This window comes from Eleginops maclovinus, chromosome 21 (genome assembly GCF_036324505.1).
Source record: "Eleginops maclovinus isolate JMC-PN-2008 ecotype Puerto Natales chromosome 21, JC_Emac_rtc_rv5, whole genome shotgun sequence".
NCBI classification, from domain to species: Eukaryota; Metazoa; Chordata; class Actinopteri; order Perciformes; family Eleginopidae; genus Eleginops; species Eleginops maclovinus.
In genome coordinates, this window is record NC_086369.1 from 13,583,482 (window position 1) to 13,601,517 (window position 18,036).

Here is an 18,036-nt window from a genome sequence, read left to right on the forward strand (position 1 = left end):
TTTCAATAGGAGTGAGTACATTTGCCCAGGTACATTTCAAGAAAGAATTCTAAGAAGCTTTATTCATTTGATCGCACTGGATTTTAAACCAAATACTGCAAATAGCTAGCACATTATATGAGTAACTGTATACATACATATTGTATTTGTTTAGGATTAAGAGGTAATTTACCTTGCGAGGCCCGAATTCTTCCTCTTCATGGTCAGCTACACCTCAGTCGTCAAGGTGATGATGACGCAGTCCCTAACAACACACACACACATATACAGGAAGTCTCAGGTAACCTCCTCATGTTCACTTTCACTCCCTGCAACGAAAAGTGCAAGAGAAAGTCTGAATTAGATTACACCCCTCACAAATGTAGATCTCGGTTTTCGTATATTACGAATTAAAGTTGGCAAAAAGCAAATATTACTGCAGGATAAGAGGAGCTGTGTGTCATTTGAATTCAGGTAAGGAGAGATATCTGTTACAGCATGAAATTACCATAACCGTGGAGTTGTGCCAATATAAAGTTGAGAAGTCCTATCCAACAGATGGCATCGCTGTTTGTGTTTTAAATGCGGTTTCATTATTAATGAGGAGTGTGGCGAGGACAATGTCTCACCAGAGCCGAGATATTTTTGGTAAAACGGGTTTCTTTATCACCTTTCAGGACAGATTACAATAACCATCAAGATGAAGTGCTGACACTGCTTTGTAAACATCAATTATGCAGTATATGACAATTCACAGTTAGTTTCCCTCATGCATTTTTTAGAAGGAAACTGCAGACAACCGTATTTCTCAGCCAAAGACAATACAACAAACTGCTGTGAAGAATAGGTGCACAATACCCGGCGGATCCGAACACACATAAAGTATATGAACACTACAGAACAGCAGCTAATGCATCCCATAGAACAAACAGACCGCTTTATCATTGTATGACTGCAAAGCCGTGCGGCCATTGGTGGCCTTTTCAACTGAGGAAGAGAGATTGCTCGTTTGTTTTGGCAGTGAATAGTCCTCATTTGTTTAAAAGAATGAGTTATTGTTTTATGTTTTGCAAAGTTGTTGATCAGTGCTGTAGATGCATTCAAATGACCCATCCTGCAATCTGTCGTGCAATGCTGAAAACAATCAGAGGTTGATAATACATCATTAATGCACATTTGAATCAATACAATGCATGCAAAATGGATCCCATGAAACTTCTATATTTGATGATTTTTTTGCTCATCAAGCTGCAAAAATGTGATCTAAATACGATGCCCACCGATTTGGACCCCCCATTACCTGGCGGAGCTGTCGTTGATCGTTTACGCGATTAAATATAGACCTAAATCTCCATCTTATCCAATTAATTCTCTGTGCAGGCATAAGAGTGGCTAATGATGTTATCTTACCTAATTAACCTGTATAGGGATCCAACTCCAGGACAGGGGATTGTTCATCCTTCATCCAAGTGTTCATTATTATCATTACAATCATTATCATAAAGGACCTAACTTGTGATGTTGGCCGTTCCATCACCATTAATCTAGATTGAGTCCTTTTTATTTTTTTTTTCATTTTGGGGAGGGGGATCCTTTGGGGTCATTTTTAATTATCGCTAAAAAGGAAGGGAATTCTAGCAATAGTTGTGGTCACAGCAATCACTGGAATCCCGTGAGGCCACATTACTGGAATGTGATTTGAGTAATCATGACTGAGGGGACATTTCTGATTCGGCCGTGTTTAGGGCCCTGAAAGTCCTCCCAGTTTTCTGTCAGCTTTCCCATCGAGTGTCGGCTTCAACCTATTAACGCAGCAGACTTGGAGCAGATCAATAGCTCTCATTGGGCCATGTGTCATTAGTTAATCGGATATTGATGAGGGTATTGACACGCACCTAATTAATCTCAGGCCCGGCGCCGGCTTTCATATGTTTCCTTAATTATGCACTTCATCTTAGTCCCTAACATCAGCAGGCTGCCGCTTCCTGTTCGACAGTGAGTAAAAGTTAGCTGTCAAGTCTCACTCTTAAGTTATACGTTTATTTTTCTTTCTTTGCTTTTTTGAACTTTTACATACTGCAGCAGTTTAAAAGAGTGATTGTGGATGCACGTCTGTTTACTGTTCCAAAGACAAGATCGATGGTGAAGTCATCTTCTTGACAGAGTTTCTCAAAGAATTATTATAGGTAAAACTTAAATGCAGCTAAACGAGATGCAATTATTACAATATTTTATCACCGGCACAATCAGAAACCATGTGTATTTTACAGGACACATTGTTATAATGAATACAAATTACACAGTTGAGTTTTTATAAAATGGCTCACTATAGTTTGCTTGGTCAAAGTGTCTGTCTCACTTTTGTTGAAGCTTTTTAGTTTTTTATTTCAAAGCATATTTGTGGTAAAAACTAAATACAGTTTAACAAACAGATGCATAAAATTGCACTCAATTACATTTTTTAATTACCGATAAAAATCTAAATATTGAAACATTTTAAATTGTGTATTATATTTATTTATGTATTTGATATTTAATGCACATCATGCAAAGTCTCTCATTTGTGCCCGGTCAGAGTGTATACTGTCCCTGTACCCTCACTTTATGTTGAGGCTTATCTTTTGGTAAACTCTTTAAACAATCTTTATTTTACAGTATTTACTTTTGTATTTAATAGAAATAACAGTTTATTTTTTACACAAAGAGTCTGTATTGGTTGCTTGGCTGCATTATGTCTATACTAGTGTGTGTGTGTGTGTGTGTGTGTGTGTGTGTGTGTGTGTGTGTGTGTGTGTGTGTGTGTGTGTGTGTGTGTGTGTGTGTGTGTGTGTGTGTGTGTGTGTGTGTGTGTGTGTGTGTGTGTGTGTGTGTGTGTGTGTGTGTGTGTGTGTGTGTGTGTGTGTGTGTGTGTGTGTGTGTGTGTGTGGATGCATACATGCTGATCAATAGAGCTGCGCATTAGGGCGCTGCTGTAGATGAGAGAGCACCTGAAGGTGACCCTGACTCCTGGCATCACCACAGGGCTCCAATAAGCTGCTCCTCCACCGCTGCTCCGCAAAGCACAAATCTCCAACTTTTAGCCTGCTGCTGTTGGTTTGATTATTGTTTATAGATACAGCCGAGAATTAAAGTATGGCCCGCAGGCAGCATAATTATTTACAGCTGAAAACTCATATCATTACCAGCATGCTCCTAATTGCCAGAAGTAATATCAATGTTAGTTGATTAAGTGTATTTTTTTCATCTTCCCTCTCCATAATGTGCAGAGATTGTTTTCCCTCAGCATATGGGGTGACGCTTTATCTCAATACAGCTGTTCATCTGGCTTGACTTCTATTTTTTTTTTCTCACTGTTCATTCCAAAATACAATATTGCCAGATCTTCAGAGGGTAGCGATCGATTGCTCCACTTTTTGTAGTTTGCTCACAAGGTCAGAGAAAACACAAGAGACTCACCCTTCATTGCTCAAAAATAATTTCACCCTGTAAAGATTTTCCCTAAATAGATACAGATGTGACTTACAGAGTCTCGAGTTTAGACTCAAGGTGATGTCAGAGCTTAAAGGGAAAGGCTAGTGGGCTGTAAAGCTACCTTTTTTAATTCACAATCAAATGATTAATTAAAACAAATGTTTATATGGCCTGGACCTCCCTCCCTCTGCTATGTCAAAATATTTCATCTTGTATTTAAGGCAGCAAGAAAGATGATGCTATTAATAACAGCGCCTGTGAAGGGGAAAATACATAAACCTTGAAGGCTACTTTGTTATTCACATGTAGATTACTCAAACATGAGTGTGGCACTGTGGCACAAGAAACATATTTTCTTGGACCTAGGCTTACAAATGTAGAGCTCCAACAGAGAGTATACGTTACATTTTCAAAGGGTAGAGGTCAAATAGTTCTTACAGACACAAGTTTTTCATACTGTATATTCTCTTTAACAACACACCTGCATAACAAACAATGTATTCTCTTCACCATCACTATTGACACGTCGTTAACGCTATTGCTATTAACAACAGCATGTGTTGCTCCTGTTTACACGAGCAACAAACAAATACAGGAGTATTTATCTGGCTGTACTCAGGGATGTCACTAAAAGCAGTGGTGGAAAGTAACTAGGTACATTTACTAAAGTATTGTCCTTAACCACGCTTGAGTTTTCCCCCTTTAAAGCTACTTTATACTTCTACTCTGCCGCATTTCAGAGGCAAATATTGTTCTTTTTACTCTACTACATGTACTTGTACTTTGTAAAAACACATGATATGCTCATATGGTAAAATACAGTACTGTAATACTACACAGTATTTCAAATATGTAAATTTGGTTCACATCGGAAAAAACTACAATACTAAAATGCTCTTCCATATATAAAATAATAACCATAACACAGGGAAAGATCCAGTCTGAAAAACACTTGAAACTTAAGGTACATTGAGCAGATGATACTTTTTTTAATACCATAGTATTTGTTGCTCTCACACATGTGTAGATCTGTCATGAATCTTGTGGAGCATTGTTTTAACTGGATTCCGTTCAGGAGCCAGTTAAAAAGTTAGACTCTGACTTTTTGGGTATTTTTATCACTCTTGCTTTGCTTTTGCTCTGACCACAGAGTGCATGCAGCCTTGTAAGAGTGGGAGTGAGTGACACTGAGAAAAGATTCATGTTAATGTGCTGTGGAAGTCAGCTTGGCTTGCATGATGAAGCATAAGTAATCCAGAGAGAGAGAAGGCAATACTTCTTCTCAATGCATCATATCTTGTGAGAAAAAAAACTGACCCCCAAAAGATTGTGTCTATAAGGCAATGACAGGAATCCATCGCATGCTTCTACAGTTAAAATTGTGAAGAGGAGCGGAATCATTTTTAAAAGGGCAACGCAAATAGTGATTAAAACCGGGCCTAGGGTCATCATTAGGGCATGATCTCAGAGGAACGGAGAGCAGGGGGGGGGGAGTGTTGGAGAAACGTCTTGCTGACCAACAAGGGGCATCTCGCATGCAAGTGACTCCTCGATGACAAAGATTTATTATGCGCGTTGTGTGACAGGCAGTGAATCTGCCCCTTTGATGAGCATACTGACTGCGAGTTCACGCATGAAACGCTTGGGGAAATTAGACAATTGTCGGAATGAAACTTAGTGCTAAAAATAATTTTCTTTCTTTCTTTGCCGAGCAGTCTGAGATGCAGTGATGTCATCACACAGTGAAGGTCTTGTGATTCCTTTTTAAAGATCAAGTGGCCCCAGGCACTGGTGTGTCAGTGGCTCAAAGGGTCGGGATGTATAGGATACGATATGAAATACATATCTGAGATATCAAGCGGCAAGTGCGGACAGAAAACGCACTTAGATGACAAATGATGCAAGCACCAATATGTAAATCTAGGTTCTGAGTTTGTTTTTCAATTGATTTTATTTGGGTAATCCTAACTACTTGTATCAATAGTTATTATCAACATTGAAATGCTTATCCGTGACAAGAGTGAAACACAGCCACAAACAAGTGTTATCCTCAAATAAAGACCAGTAATCACATTATCCCATTATTTTCTAAAGATTAAGGGCTTGCAATTCGCTATTTCTCTCCTTTAAATAATAAAGTTAACAATTTAAGTGGGTGTTTTGCAAGCCCACGTAATTCAATTAGTTTGCAGCTCTGTTCATCTTATTCGACTTGACAATGAAACTTATGTTCCATTTCTGTCAATTGCCGAAAAGCATGGTGATTATAGGCGCCCCTAACTACTTAACTGTTCAAATTCCCTAGAGGTGGTGTAATGACATTATGCGTTGTCTCTGTAATGGTGGCTTTTAGCCTGTTCTACTTACTGAAACCTTACTGTGTTGTGTTTGTCCTTGCAGGTCAGTTTAAATTCATGTATTCCTAGAGACCAGTGAACATTTGACATTGTTTGACATTGATTAAGACATATTATTTTAGTTATTCTGTTCAATACCCTTTCTATTGAAAGCTCATCTCAGCTGGACACCTTTTGCTGCATGATGCTTTAATTAGGCTACTCACTAACATCTAGCGGTTTGTCCATCCATGTTTTTTTAAGTAACAGTCACAAAATAAATGGTCCAATATGCTGTGCTTACATGGATAAACTGTGGATTAAACTAGTAAACATTACAGAGAAGCTTTAAAAGTGTGTTACCCGGCAGTAAATGCTTATTAACCAAGGACTCACAGGGATGTAAGCCTGTGTAAATTAACATACCAGGAAATAGTGTTTGCAAGTTGGAATCCTGCCTGAAATGAGATCAACCCTGATTTCCCAGCTCATTGACTAACCCACATCTGTCTTAATATCTAGGAGAATGTTTGAAATGTAAATGTCTTCAATGACCAACTCCACTCAGCTTGTCTTCAATGGACATGCAACGCTGACCCTTAGGGCAGTAGCAAGCTCATTGGACTATTCATGGACTGCGTCCTCAGGTTCGTGCCTTTTAAGTTTTTTAAAGGGTGTAATGTTCACTCTGTGAGTTTAACCTGCATCTCTTTTGAACTTTTAATGATCTATTTCCTACAGTTAATGATTCAACGCTAAGTTTACTACTGTGTGTGCACTGACATATTAACACACAGGCAAAGCAAGGACACTATTGGATGTAGTTCACTGAGGTAACTGTATTTCCCTGTTTGCCTCATTTAACCCATAGGATGTCTCGTATTTCTACATTTACATTTTGCATTTATGTCTGAGGAACTTCCACACATTATACACCCTCATGTTATTGCTATACAGCAAGTTGAAGAGCACGTGAGCTGTACAGCATGAGCTTTAAGTTAGCAGGTTGTCTTTAGCATTCGCTAGCTCGGCTGTAGCTTTGAACCAAGTCGGTGTAAACTAAATAATTCACTTACCTTTCAGCTTTTGTTGTATATCCAACACTTTATATTGAAGAAAATAGCTGCAACGTTTCTCCATACAACCTGTTGAGATAGCTAGCTTGGATTCCAGCTACAGCTGACTGCTCCATTTAAACTCCCGCAGCACACCTGGTTGATAATATCTAGTAAATAGGAGAAGCAATTTCCTCTGTATTTTGTAGTATTTCTTCCCTTTTTTTTTGTTTGTACTTGTCAACTTATCAAACTTTTTCATTTTCCTACTGTAGTGGCTCGCAGTAGTTCCTAAAGATGTTAACTGGCAGTGCACTGGCAGCATAACTCATTTGCATATCAGTGACGTCATTGAGCATTCATTTGCATAAAAAATAGTGTTCACTCATACTCATACACTCATAGAAATGTTTAGCCAACACACTTATACAAAGGGGGTGAGATAACAGCACAGATAGACAGACATCTCAAACTCCTTTCAAGCAATCTCATTGAAGTATGTGATAAGGAAAATAAAATTGTAAAAATAGAGAATTCAAGATAAAAAATAAAGGAGAAAAACATTTATTTGACAAATAGAACCGTTTTTGGTACAGCACACATACAACTGAATGCTAGTGCCGTTGGATTTGTAGGAATGCGGTTCATAAAGCCAGGTAATCCCTCTGACTTTGTGAGTATACAGTGTGTTTGCTGTGAGATTGAACAGCATTATTAGCTGCTCTGTGGAAGTTATTTAACTAGAGATAACACGTACATAAAAGGCTAAGTCAATGTAAATGCAGGTGATGCATGATGTCAGTGTAGCTTGCTAATTCTTTAATCGCTCGCGTCTTATTAAACTTTTCAACGCTTCTTAGAGATCTGACTCCCTTTCTGTTTAAGGAACTGATGCAATGTTGTTTGGGTTGCAAAGTAAATTGCACTTGTGACAATAGATGTGCTGATATGGTGTACATCTTTAACAATGCATTGAATTCTGTTTCTGTCATCACAGGGTTTGGACTGACAGGGAAACCCTCTTTAATAGATGCCTTTCACGGGGCAGGTAATGTAACTGTCTAAGAGCACTTGTACTGCTTTCTCAGTTCCGATAAGTCCTGAAATATAAGAACTAGATTTGAAATATACTGTGCAATATGCATGCCATAATCAAAATAGATTGTTCGGATTTGGAACATTTCATTGCTTATGTCCTTTCAAACCACTTTAAATGTTGAGCATGGTGCACCTTAAGCGGCTTTATCTTTGAAGAGAATTGAGGTCTGGTGCTTCCTTTTAGATATTTGTCATCTCTAGATTCTCTGTTAGCCAAAAATGCAGCCAAAGAGAACTCAAAGCTGAAGGCGATCACAGGCCCATCCTCACATGAGCGAGCGTTTGGATGTGGGCCCGCGTGCCCCTCTTAGAGCTCAATATCTGCAGCACATGAAGTTATAAAGAAGACAGAAGCAAAGCATCCTCTGTTGTATAAAAGTCATACATCGCTCGCAGGCACCGAAACACAAAAGAAGTTGAGCCGTGAACGTATTATGAAACAAGATTGGAGAGTGGCAAATTGGTAATTAGCCTCTACGTTGCAAATGAGCATTACAGTCTTGCTTATGACTTTCCTCTCTGGTCCCCAAAGCCTCTTCTATTAATTTAGCTCTGAGGGGCCATCCATAAACAGGCTGAATAAGCTGTTAGCCTTAACGACGAGTGCAAATGAAGGGCTGGCTAAATATGCTGTAGGTAAGAGAGATAGCGAAACATCCAATACTCAAATTACAGTGAGTGGAGAGGGGAGAAGGTAGGAATAAATTAGTTTTCGCAGGTATTGTGTGAATCATGCACAGTTCTCGTGTAATTTCATAGAGAATGTGCTGTATCAATTTAAAAAGAATGCTCAACAATTTGCATTTAGCAGGAAACACATCCCTGCCTGATCAAGTTAAAAAGTTAGGTAAAGTCAAAAAATAATTGGCCATGTTAAATGTTAGTAACCCCTTGCTTGTATTTCCCTAATGAGTTGTACATACAAAAAAATAAGATCTAATCTACTGGTAAGCTTTCTGCATTTACCTGCTTGGCACCATATGCTCGTCTGCCATCGTTTGTCACATATTATGTTTCGTCTCCCGGCTTTAATGGAAATCCTCTGAACTCATGAAATTCTTCCTCCCCTCCCTCATGAGGTCAGTCTCCTGCCTCAGAATTCATTCCGCCCTCTGGTTGTCTTGCATAAGAACCAGTACAGCCCATTACCACCAAATGAAAAGGAAGTAAGACAGAAACTTCCAAATTAATTTACAGTAGAACACACCTTACAGGTAACTGACTTGAGTTTGATGTAATTACTCCAGAAACCATAAATGCCGGTAATTGAGAAAAAGCCTACAGCATACAAGGATAACGAATGGCGAGATAATGGAGGCAGTGAAAGTCTTAGCTATTCAGATTGATGTTAGGGGGAGAAATATCTGGCTTCTTTGAGATGGGCAATTCTCGCAAATACACCTCACCAACACTGGTAGCCCGGCGCCTGCCCTCCCTTAAGCATTGCGCTTATATTCAGATGAGCCGGCCATTAGCTCTAAGTGGTCTTTAGCCCCAAATTCTGCCATTTCACAAATTAGCCAATTTTAGACATTAGATGTTAGCCAGTGGCAAGGGTCAAAAGGTCAGCTGTGGTAAATATGAGGTGCAAACGTGCAGTTAAGGGGATTAATAAGGGCTCGTTCAAAAGCACTTATGTGGAGCGTGCAGCACGTTTACTGGAAGGGAGAAATGGGTGCTGGCTATTCAGGATGAGTGACATTTCAGCTTTTAAAATGTTGTGAATATTTCACAGTGACTGAGCTGTGTGCTGCTGTGACCTGGATGACACATGATTTAAAGCCATCGCTCTCTCTCTGCTGTGGCCTACATTGTGTCCTAAATGTCCGCTGCATGGTTTAATGCAATAGACAAAACAGCATAAAGCTTTTGCCCTGCACTAGAGTGGAGAGAGATGCTTGTGAGTCCTGCAAAGTAGACTGGAAATACAGAGATTGAAAAAGGGAGAGAGCACTCTCGCATCCCTGCCCTTCCACTCCATCGAGTATGCACCAGGGCAGACGGACATATGGGTGACGCTACATTCTTTAAAGAGAGTGAAGCAAATTCCTGACCCTCCCCTCCCGCCCCATCCCTCTCTCCCGCCCCGTCGCTCACAAATTGCCCGTTCGAATGTCAGCCCTCCTCTTTATCAAACAAGTCCATTGTCTGCCAATTCGTGGGGCACTGACAAGAAGAGGCTAGCAAGCTGTGGAAGCTCTCGCCTGTGAATGAGCGCGTGTGTTTTTGAATATGCTCGCTAGCTGTCATATTAGCAGTCAGCCTCTTTAACATGGCGGCACACAGTCAGACGCACAGCCAAAAAAATCAATACAACTTTGCATGGGCCTGACCCACATACAGTGAGGCCACTGGCTGCGTAATAGAGGCTGTTTCATTATTCTGAAAGCTAGTGTATGGTGAAATTTGTGCGTGTGCCTACATGCACTTGTGATTTTTATGCATTTGAGCAAATGTGTTCATCTATACGTTTGCACGTGGTATGAGAGGTTACGTTTTGTTGACTTGGCTTAGGATGAGTGCACGTTTCTTTGTGAGGATGCACATATAATAATGCATATGTGCGAGTGTGTTTGTGTGTGCAAGTTTAGACGTCAAGTTCGAGTGGGTGTTGAGTTCACACAAGCCCTTCCTGCTGCCTGACTTCACTGTCACTGATTGCAAGCGACGCAGAGCTAATAAAAGAGCAAAGCTAACTGTCAGCATCGATTAGGCTGGCTACACAGACAAGACAAAGAGGAGGGAGAGCGCGGCGGCATTAGCTATGGTCATTAAACAGGTTGAGTCAAGGAGGAGACTAACCTGGTTTATTAAAGGGGTGGAGGGCAGCGGTACAGAGCTGCTTGCTATACTTTGCCAATCAGATTCTGATGTAGTGCTTTCATGTTTGGACAATGGAGACAGATTTGGAATTTCACACAAACTCCTTGCTTGTGTTGTTGAATTTTGTTAAAGTCAATGCCCGTATCATTTAAATATGCCTTTATTTACTGATATATGCAACAGATATACCACCCGGTGTGGAAACCTGAAAAAGTTGGATGATTTTCAACAAATATAACCTATTATAACAATGAATTACCTGTATTTATATGGTTTTGTATTGTTTATTCTTTTAATTTATCTTAGTTTCATAAAACTCCAACTTCCGCAAAAATGTGTCTTGCTGTAATTGAAGGTTTACTCACTAGCTTTTCTCGGCACAACTGCGTCTCACATTCTTCAAGTGCTTTGGTGGAGCTCGCTTAATTGTCATGGAGTTTAGTGTTGGGTTCAGGTGTGTTTCTTTTGTAACATAAAAAGGAATCACCTTAAAGAAATGAACTGCTGGTGAGTCAGCATGAGTATTCTGATTTGCCTGCATTGTGAGCTTGTTTGGGCGTTTCCGTTTAATTAAGCTATCTCTCCATCACAGATTCCCCTGATCTTCCCTCTTTAGTCTGTCATAATTATGATAGTGATTGATGCTATTTCTTGTGGTTGTATGAACAAAAAAACTCCCACCCTAAGATCTTTTTTATGCCTGGTGCCGACAGTTACATGCTGACAACCTCAACTATAGTGCTTAATCAGACATGCTATTTGAATGTTTACCATCTCACATGCACCCTCAACACAAAGACAGAAACATGAACACACATTGACTAAGTTTCAAAATGTCTTTCAGTGTCTCATTTCCTGAGCATGTACCTGTAAATTTCATGAAAGTGGGGATTAGTGCGTTTCCTCTTTTTACCTTTTAGCAATATTAGCTCTGTGGCTGGCTGCTTCTCGGGCCAGCGGAAAGGTTACCTTACCATCACCCCTCTTCCCTTCAATATCATGCATACCAATGACATTATCTCTAGATAAATCAAATCTGAAACCCACCCATCTGCTTTTTTAAGATTAAGAGGGTACAACTTCTGCTTGCAAATGTGCTACTGTGAATTGGAGAGGTTGTGTGGTGGTTTTGCAAAGAAGGCTTCTGAAGCAGGAGCTCCTGGCACATCAGCACTTAGGGAAACATTTATGAGCAAAACTAGCAGCTACGTTTCATCTTCAGTGGCCTCTAGAATGAAATGTAAGCCTAAACCCGAATCTGTCGATGACAGCGGGGATTATGAGGGAGACATGATGTGAAAAGAGAAAGAGCGCACTGAAATGCGAAGCAAACAATCAGATACTGTATGTTGTTCTCATTGACAGCAGATGCCTAAGCAGTGCATTTGCATTGTAATGATCAGACCTGGTAGCCTGCCCAGACATGTGAACTCAACCCCAACCTTCAATACCCACAGTTCACAGGATTTACGATGATGCTACATTTTTGTAATTCATAAATGTGTCACAGGCCAAGATTGAGCGTTACAGTTTATTGCTTGTTTGAATTCCTTGTTGGTGAGTTTCAGGAAATGCCAACACCTTTGTTACGAACATCCTATAACAATATCCTAATTGTGACGAAGTTATACTTACTTCAGTCCAAACAATGGTTCGTTCAGCAATCAGAGCAGACTGGGCTCTGGTTTCAGACAGATGGAGAAAAGAGGTGCTGCAACACAGGCAGGATGAGAAAAATAAAGAGCTTGTTGAACATTAAAGCATGGACACCTGTCACAGTAGAGGTAACAAAAACAAATGTGAAAATAAACATTCAGAGAAAATGAATATTTGTTTCCTGACTTGAGCCAGTCCTGCAGAGTGTAAAAATAGGACGAATGGATGTATAGATGGATGGAGGGACAGATGGAGGTAATTAAAAGTAAGGGGTGACCTGAAAGCCCAGACAGGAGGCAGTAAAAACAGCAGTTAGAAGTGCATGTGGGAGTTCTTCGGAGGACTTGTAAGTGAGATGTAAACGGATATCCTTCTTTTAAACTTCAGAAATGATATCATGACCCTGATCATTTTGATTGTGTTATCACAGTCTGATGGCACAAATTGAATTTCTGTATTACTTTGAGATACAGTGCCCAAATTCACCTAAAAGCTACTAATAATAAAAAGTCAGAATCAGAATAACTCAGATATGAAAACTCTGTACAGTGTGAAGACTGCGTAACAAGATATAAAATGTTAAAGATTGTGTTCCTCCCGAGGCAATTTAGCCCAAATAAAAAGAATAGAACATTTTTTTAAATTAAGACTTTGCCCTTCTGTCATTTATACATGCACATATAAATAAATCTAAAATGTCGTTTTTCACTTTGATTAAAAATGAAGCAAGAGCAAAAAAAAGTCCTGCACAAGAACATTTTGTAATCCTTTTGTTGCATGAGCAAAAAGTCAATGGGGGTGGATGAATATTTTAGAAAAGCATGCGTGTCAAGTAGAAGTCGGATCTTTCTTTCTTATTCTGTTATTCGTTTCCTCACATATTTGAGGTTTTTCTCTATTTATAGATCTGTTTTACCCTCTTATAATCTGTACACATTAGCAAATGGCATGCGGACATCACACAAACAAAAGTCCATATGAAATGCTCATGCCTGAGAAGCAGGCACATTCACAAAAAATACACTCACACTCGTATAAAAACAAAAGTGAGTCAGACGCACAGACGTGCACACACAAAAACCCAAAGCCTGTTTTTCCAGCTTGTGTTAGAAAACGACTGCCAAGAAGCAGGGGTATCCCACAAGCCCTGTAGCCAGGAGACTGAGCCTGATAACCAGATTGAAACTTTCTCTGTCAGAGCGTGTGTTTCTGTGTGTGCGCAAAGGAGAAGGACGTTATTTTTTTACTATGTGCAGAATATAAGTCAGAATCTCTATCCCTTGTGTGATGGTGTTCAGGTAAACACAACAGCTGTGTTTTCCTGATAGTTCCCTACTTGTGTTTCCCACATGTGCACTACATGTATGTTTCTGCTTGTTTTGTGCATGCACAGGAGTTATTCATGTCTCTGCTCCCTGAATCCCTCCCACCAACCTGCCTTTGAAGGCCCAGTCTTATTGCGCCCCTTTCCCTCTGCAGGTCACCCTTTTCTGGGAAGAGGTTGGCAGTCTGCCCCCTCAGACTGGCCTCCTCGGGGGTCTCCTCCAAAAGCACCTTAGGAGGAATTTTTCTATCACCCGCTTTTTCTATTAAATGTCCTGTTGTAAATTGATAATTGCAGATATGTCACGCTTCATTTACTATTTGAAAACACACTTTTTATAAAGACATTCAATAATTGGTTGGTAAAAATATACTACATATGTTGAAGTAGGAAAGTAGTGAGAGTTTCTCGTGTTCCTCCTTAAGTCTGTAGCGCATGCTGTCTGGATACCCAAGTATGTCACATGACATGCATATCCAAATAACTGATCTACTTAATATAAAAATGATAATTCATAAAAAAACAATGTAATGAGCAATACTGCAGCAAACACAGTGCAATCAACAGACAGAAAGAGAATGGGACTGCTTACTCGTTTAGAGAGCATGTAATAAAAACAAAAGAGAGTCTAATTGCTATTTTGCTCTTTGGCTCTTTTTAAGGACATTCCCACTGTTCCAGTCGAGTAGCTGCCTTTATCAATGCACAAATCTTTCTGATTTAGCGTAGCTGCAAGCAACAGAGAGAATGAGAGTGAGGGAGCGTCTACAGAAGAAGAAATGTTTCCCTGAGCCATCAGCCATAACTGACATTACAGGTTCCCCCTCTGATTAACTGTTGTCACTGACTTTGCGCAGCCATGAAATGCTATTTTATTTGGTATTAAAAGACCAAAAGAAACTGCACAGTATGCATTGGCAATAAAGTTCCCTACTGTGCACTTGTTCACAACAGAGCCGGCCCATTAACCAATCAGAGCAGACTGGGCTCTGGTTTCAGACAGAGGGTGAAAAGAGGGGCTGCAGGCAGTATGAGAAAAATAAAGACCTTTTGAAAATTAAAGCATGGAGACATGTAGAGTAGAAGCACAAAATACAAATGTGAACCTGAAAATCAGCATGGTAGGGCCTCTTTAGCAAAAACACGGAGGCCATTCTCTGAGCATTCCCAACTTTAGACATAACTTTCTGACCCAGAAAAAACCTGTTTGCACTTTTATGCAGTTAAGCTTTGCTGGTACGGTAACACAGGCACAGCGATTCAATGGTTTCAAAACTTTTTGCCAACATCTTTTTTCCATCTTTCATCTTAGTTTTTATACCTTAAAGCCTTTTCTCAAACTCAACCTTAAAAGCCCAATGATCCATTATGTTTGCAGCATTTGTCAATACAATGAACAGATGTGCACACATGCAGGATGCAAAGTACACACTCACAATCTCAGAGCTGAAAACATTACCAACAGAAAGTTTTTGTACTGCTCCGCATGCTCAGCAAATCAATACAATTATCTTTTGTTCTTAGGATGTGTTTTCTTTCCCCAATAAAAATCGAAATGTATTTTTATAGGCCTAACTCAGAGCGGCAAAATGTTCAATGACAACACGGTGTCTGGGGAACGAGGGAAGTCTTCGTCCCGGCAAACAAATACGTGCATGCTATTTTCTGCTCCTCCAAGATCAGATATTTAGGGCAAGGTGTTCACAGTTTCCTCGTGGGACTCTCGGGGGAGTCATTTTTTTGTGCTTCTTCTCCGGGATGAGATAAATGAAAAACCTTTTGACTTTCCCTCCAAGGAGAGAGTGCAAGGGAGGAACTGTGAGCTATGCTGTGGAGAATGCAGGATGCCTCCAACGGAGAGTCAAAGACAGAAGAGGGGAAAACATTAATAAAACAATCTCTTCTCATTATAATACTGTTCGGCTTTCTATTTTTATTTTGGAGCCCGCATGTCACTTCAGTTGGGAATGATTTGCTGCAACACCCTTTGCCACAGTGGCATATTAGTAGCATGTTTTTGTCATTACTCAATGTCACTTTTTCATATATTCCATAATGTCATATATCTGCCTGTTTGAAATAATCATAATAACAGTTGCATTTTCTTTTCCTTTATCAAGTCAGACTTAAAGCACATAGTTGTATTCAGAATATTAACTGCGCTGCTGTCAGTGTAGCAGCATGGTTCCCGAGCAATTCCTTGGAGATGTTGATGGTTCCTTTAGCATCATCACCTGGACTTTTGTTGAACTCTCTCTTGCTAACTGACTGTTGTCACTTTGGGCATCCACCCCTCCATTTCTCTTGGTATCATCCTTCTGTTTTTCTGTCTGCTTGGCTGTCAGTACATCACTCCATCAGTCTGCAACCAACAGTTCCCCTTGATTGAATGAGTAAAGAAACCAGATTTGAGTGTGCTGACAAGGCTGAGGTGATGAAAAAGAGGTGCGAGCTTGCGCCAGGCAGTTGATGGATATGAATATGGTCCTTTAGGCTTAGTTTGACTCTCTGAACTGAAGTCAGCTGAGAATGTAGATGGATAAATTGATAATGGAAGTGAAGTTATGTAACACTAAGGTGCTGTTTGCATGTGGCTAATGTTTTTGGACTCAGCTGCTATTTGTACAGTAGTTAAGCTATGTTTGGCAGAGGGTGCATTTGCATGGTTAGGGTTTGGGTTAAAGGAGGAAAAGCGTAACATATGAATTATTTGGAAAGTCTTTCATCTACTGTAAAGATGGTTTGTTTCTCAAATGTAAGGGTTTGGGAACGGTAGGGTTGCTTTAACCGCTGACTACCATCATACTGTATTCCATGAACTGCTCTATCAGTGTGTTACCTTTCTGAGTGTGGGTGTGTGTGGCGGGTGTGTGTGGCGGGTGTGAGGGATGCGGGAACAACAAAAAGGTGTGGCGTCATTAACAGGCCTGTAGCCACCTGCCAGAATCACAGATGGATAACGTTGGGCCATACCTGAGTGTGTTTTATATGTGTCACCTGACACTGGGGTTATTTCAGTGAAAAGACTGACAGTTGACTCTAACTCAAGATGAGCATTTGTGCAATCTTCCCACCGTGTTGGATGACACACACAACCACACACTCTCTTTCTCCATTTCCACAGAAGTTATGCGTCACCTTCACCTGTTAGTCACCGGTGTATCAAACATGCTGCATTGGGTCTGCTATGATTCAGATTTAATATTCAGATAAATAATTCTGGCAGTATAGATTACATTAGTGTGGCCTTGCACTCAGTTGTGTTGCAGTGTCAACACAGTATGGGAATAAAAAAATTAATTGAGCATTGAGTCAGCATCATTTCCCATTTTGTACACAAACCATCGTAGTGAAAATCATGAATTATCTCAAAAGTCGTGCAGTGCCTTTATTTTGAAAGGAACTAGCGTTGTGTTTTTTTTCTCTATCTCATAAAAACTGTGAAGAAAGAGGGTTGAGCAATAGCTACCTTCATCATCTTCATCAAAGTGTCCCTAACCACATGTTGAGAGGAGAGAAAATCCTTTAAACTTGCTCAAGTGGAGGTGTACGTTCAACTTAAGGCAGGGCAAAAACAGCATTAAAAAAGCTCAATGTTCCCCGGTAATACAATCGCATCACACCAGTCCCTAAATCTTTGTCAAGGAAATGCAATTGTTATAATGCGTTTATTGAAACTTGGGCAAGGTTTTATTTAATCATGCCGCGCTCTAACAGCACTGGCGGTAGATGAGAAAAACACACAATCTTTCATCACACCATCATCCTTGGGAAATCCAATTTGTTGCTGTTCCTCCTGCCCCGCTGCGCACCACACGTGTGATTGCTACATGGTACAGCTCAGAACATGGAGTAAACTCTGTTAATGTGGGTTGCATGTGTTTCTTTCTCTTTAATGCTCTATAGTGTGTCACAACGGTTTCATTTTCCTGGTGATCATAAGAGTAATTCAGTGTGTTGGGAAGGTGGAACGTCTCTGCTGAAGAAGTGTGTGTGTGTGTGTGTGTGTGTGTGTGTGTGTGTGTGTGTGTGTGTGTGTGTGTGTGTGTGTGTGTGTGTGTGTGTGTGTGTGTGTGTGTGTGTGTGTGTGTGTGTGTGTGTGTGTGTGTGTGTGTGTGTGTGTGTGTGTGTGTGTGTGTGTGTGTGTGTGTGTGTGTGTGGTGTTTGCACATTCAGACTTAACTATATAACATATCACCTTTATTGCGCAACACATCGAGGCAAAAAAAAAGTCTTCTGACGACTTACACATTACTACACATTCTGAGTGAAGAAGAAATGGGAAATAAATATT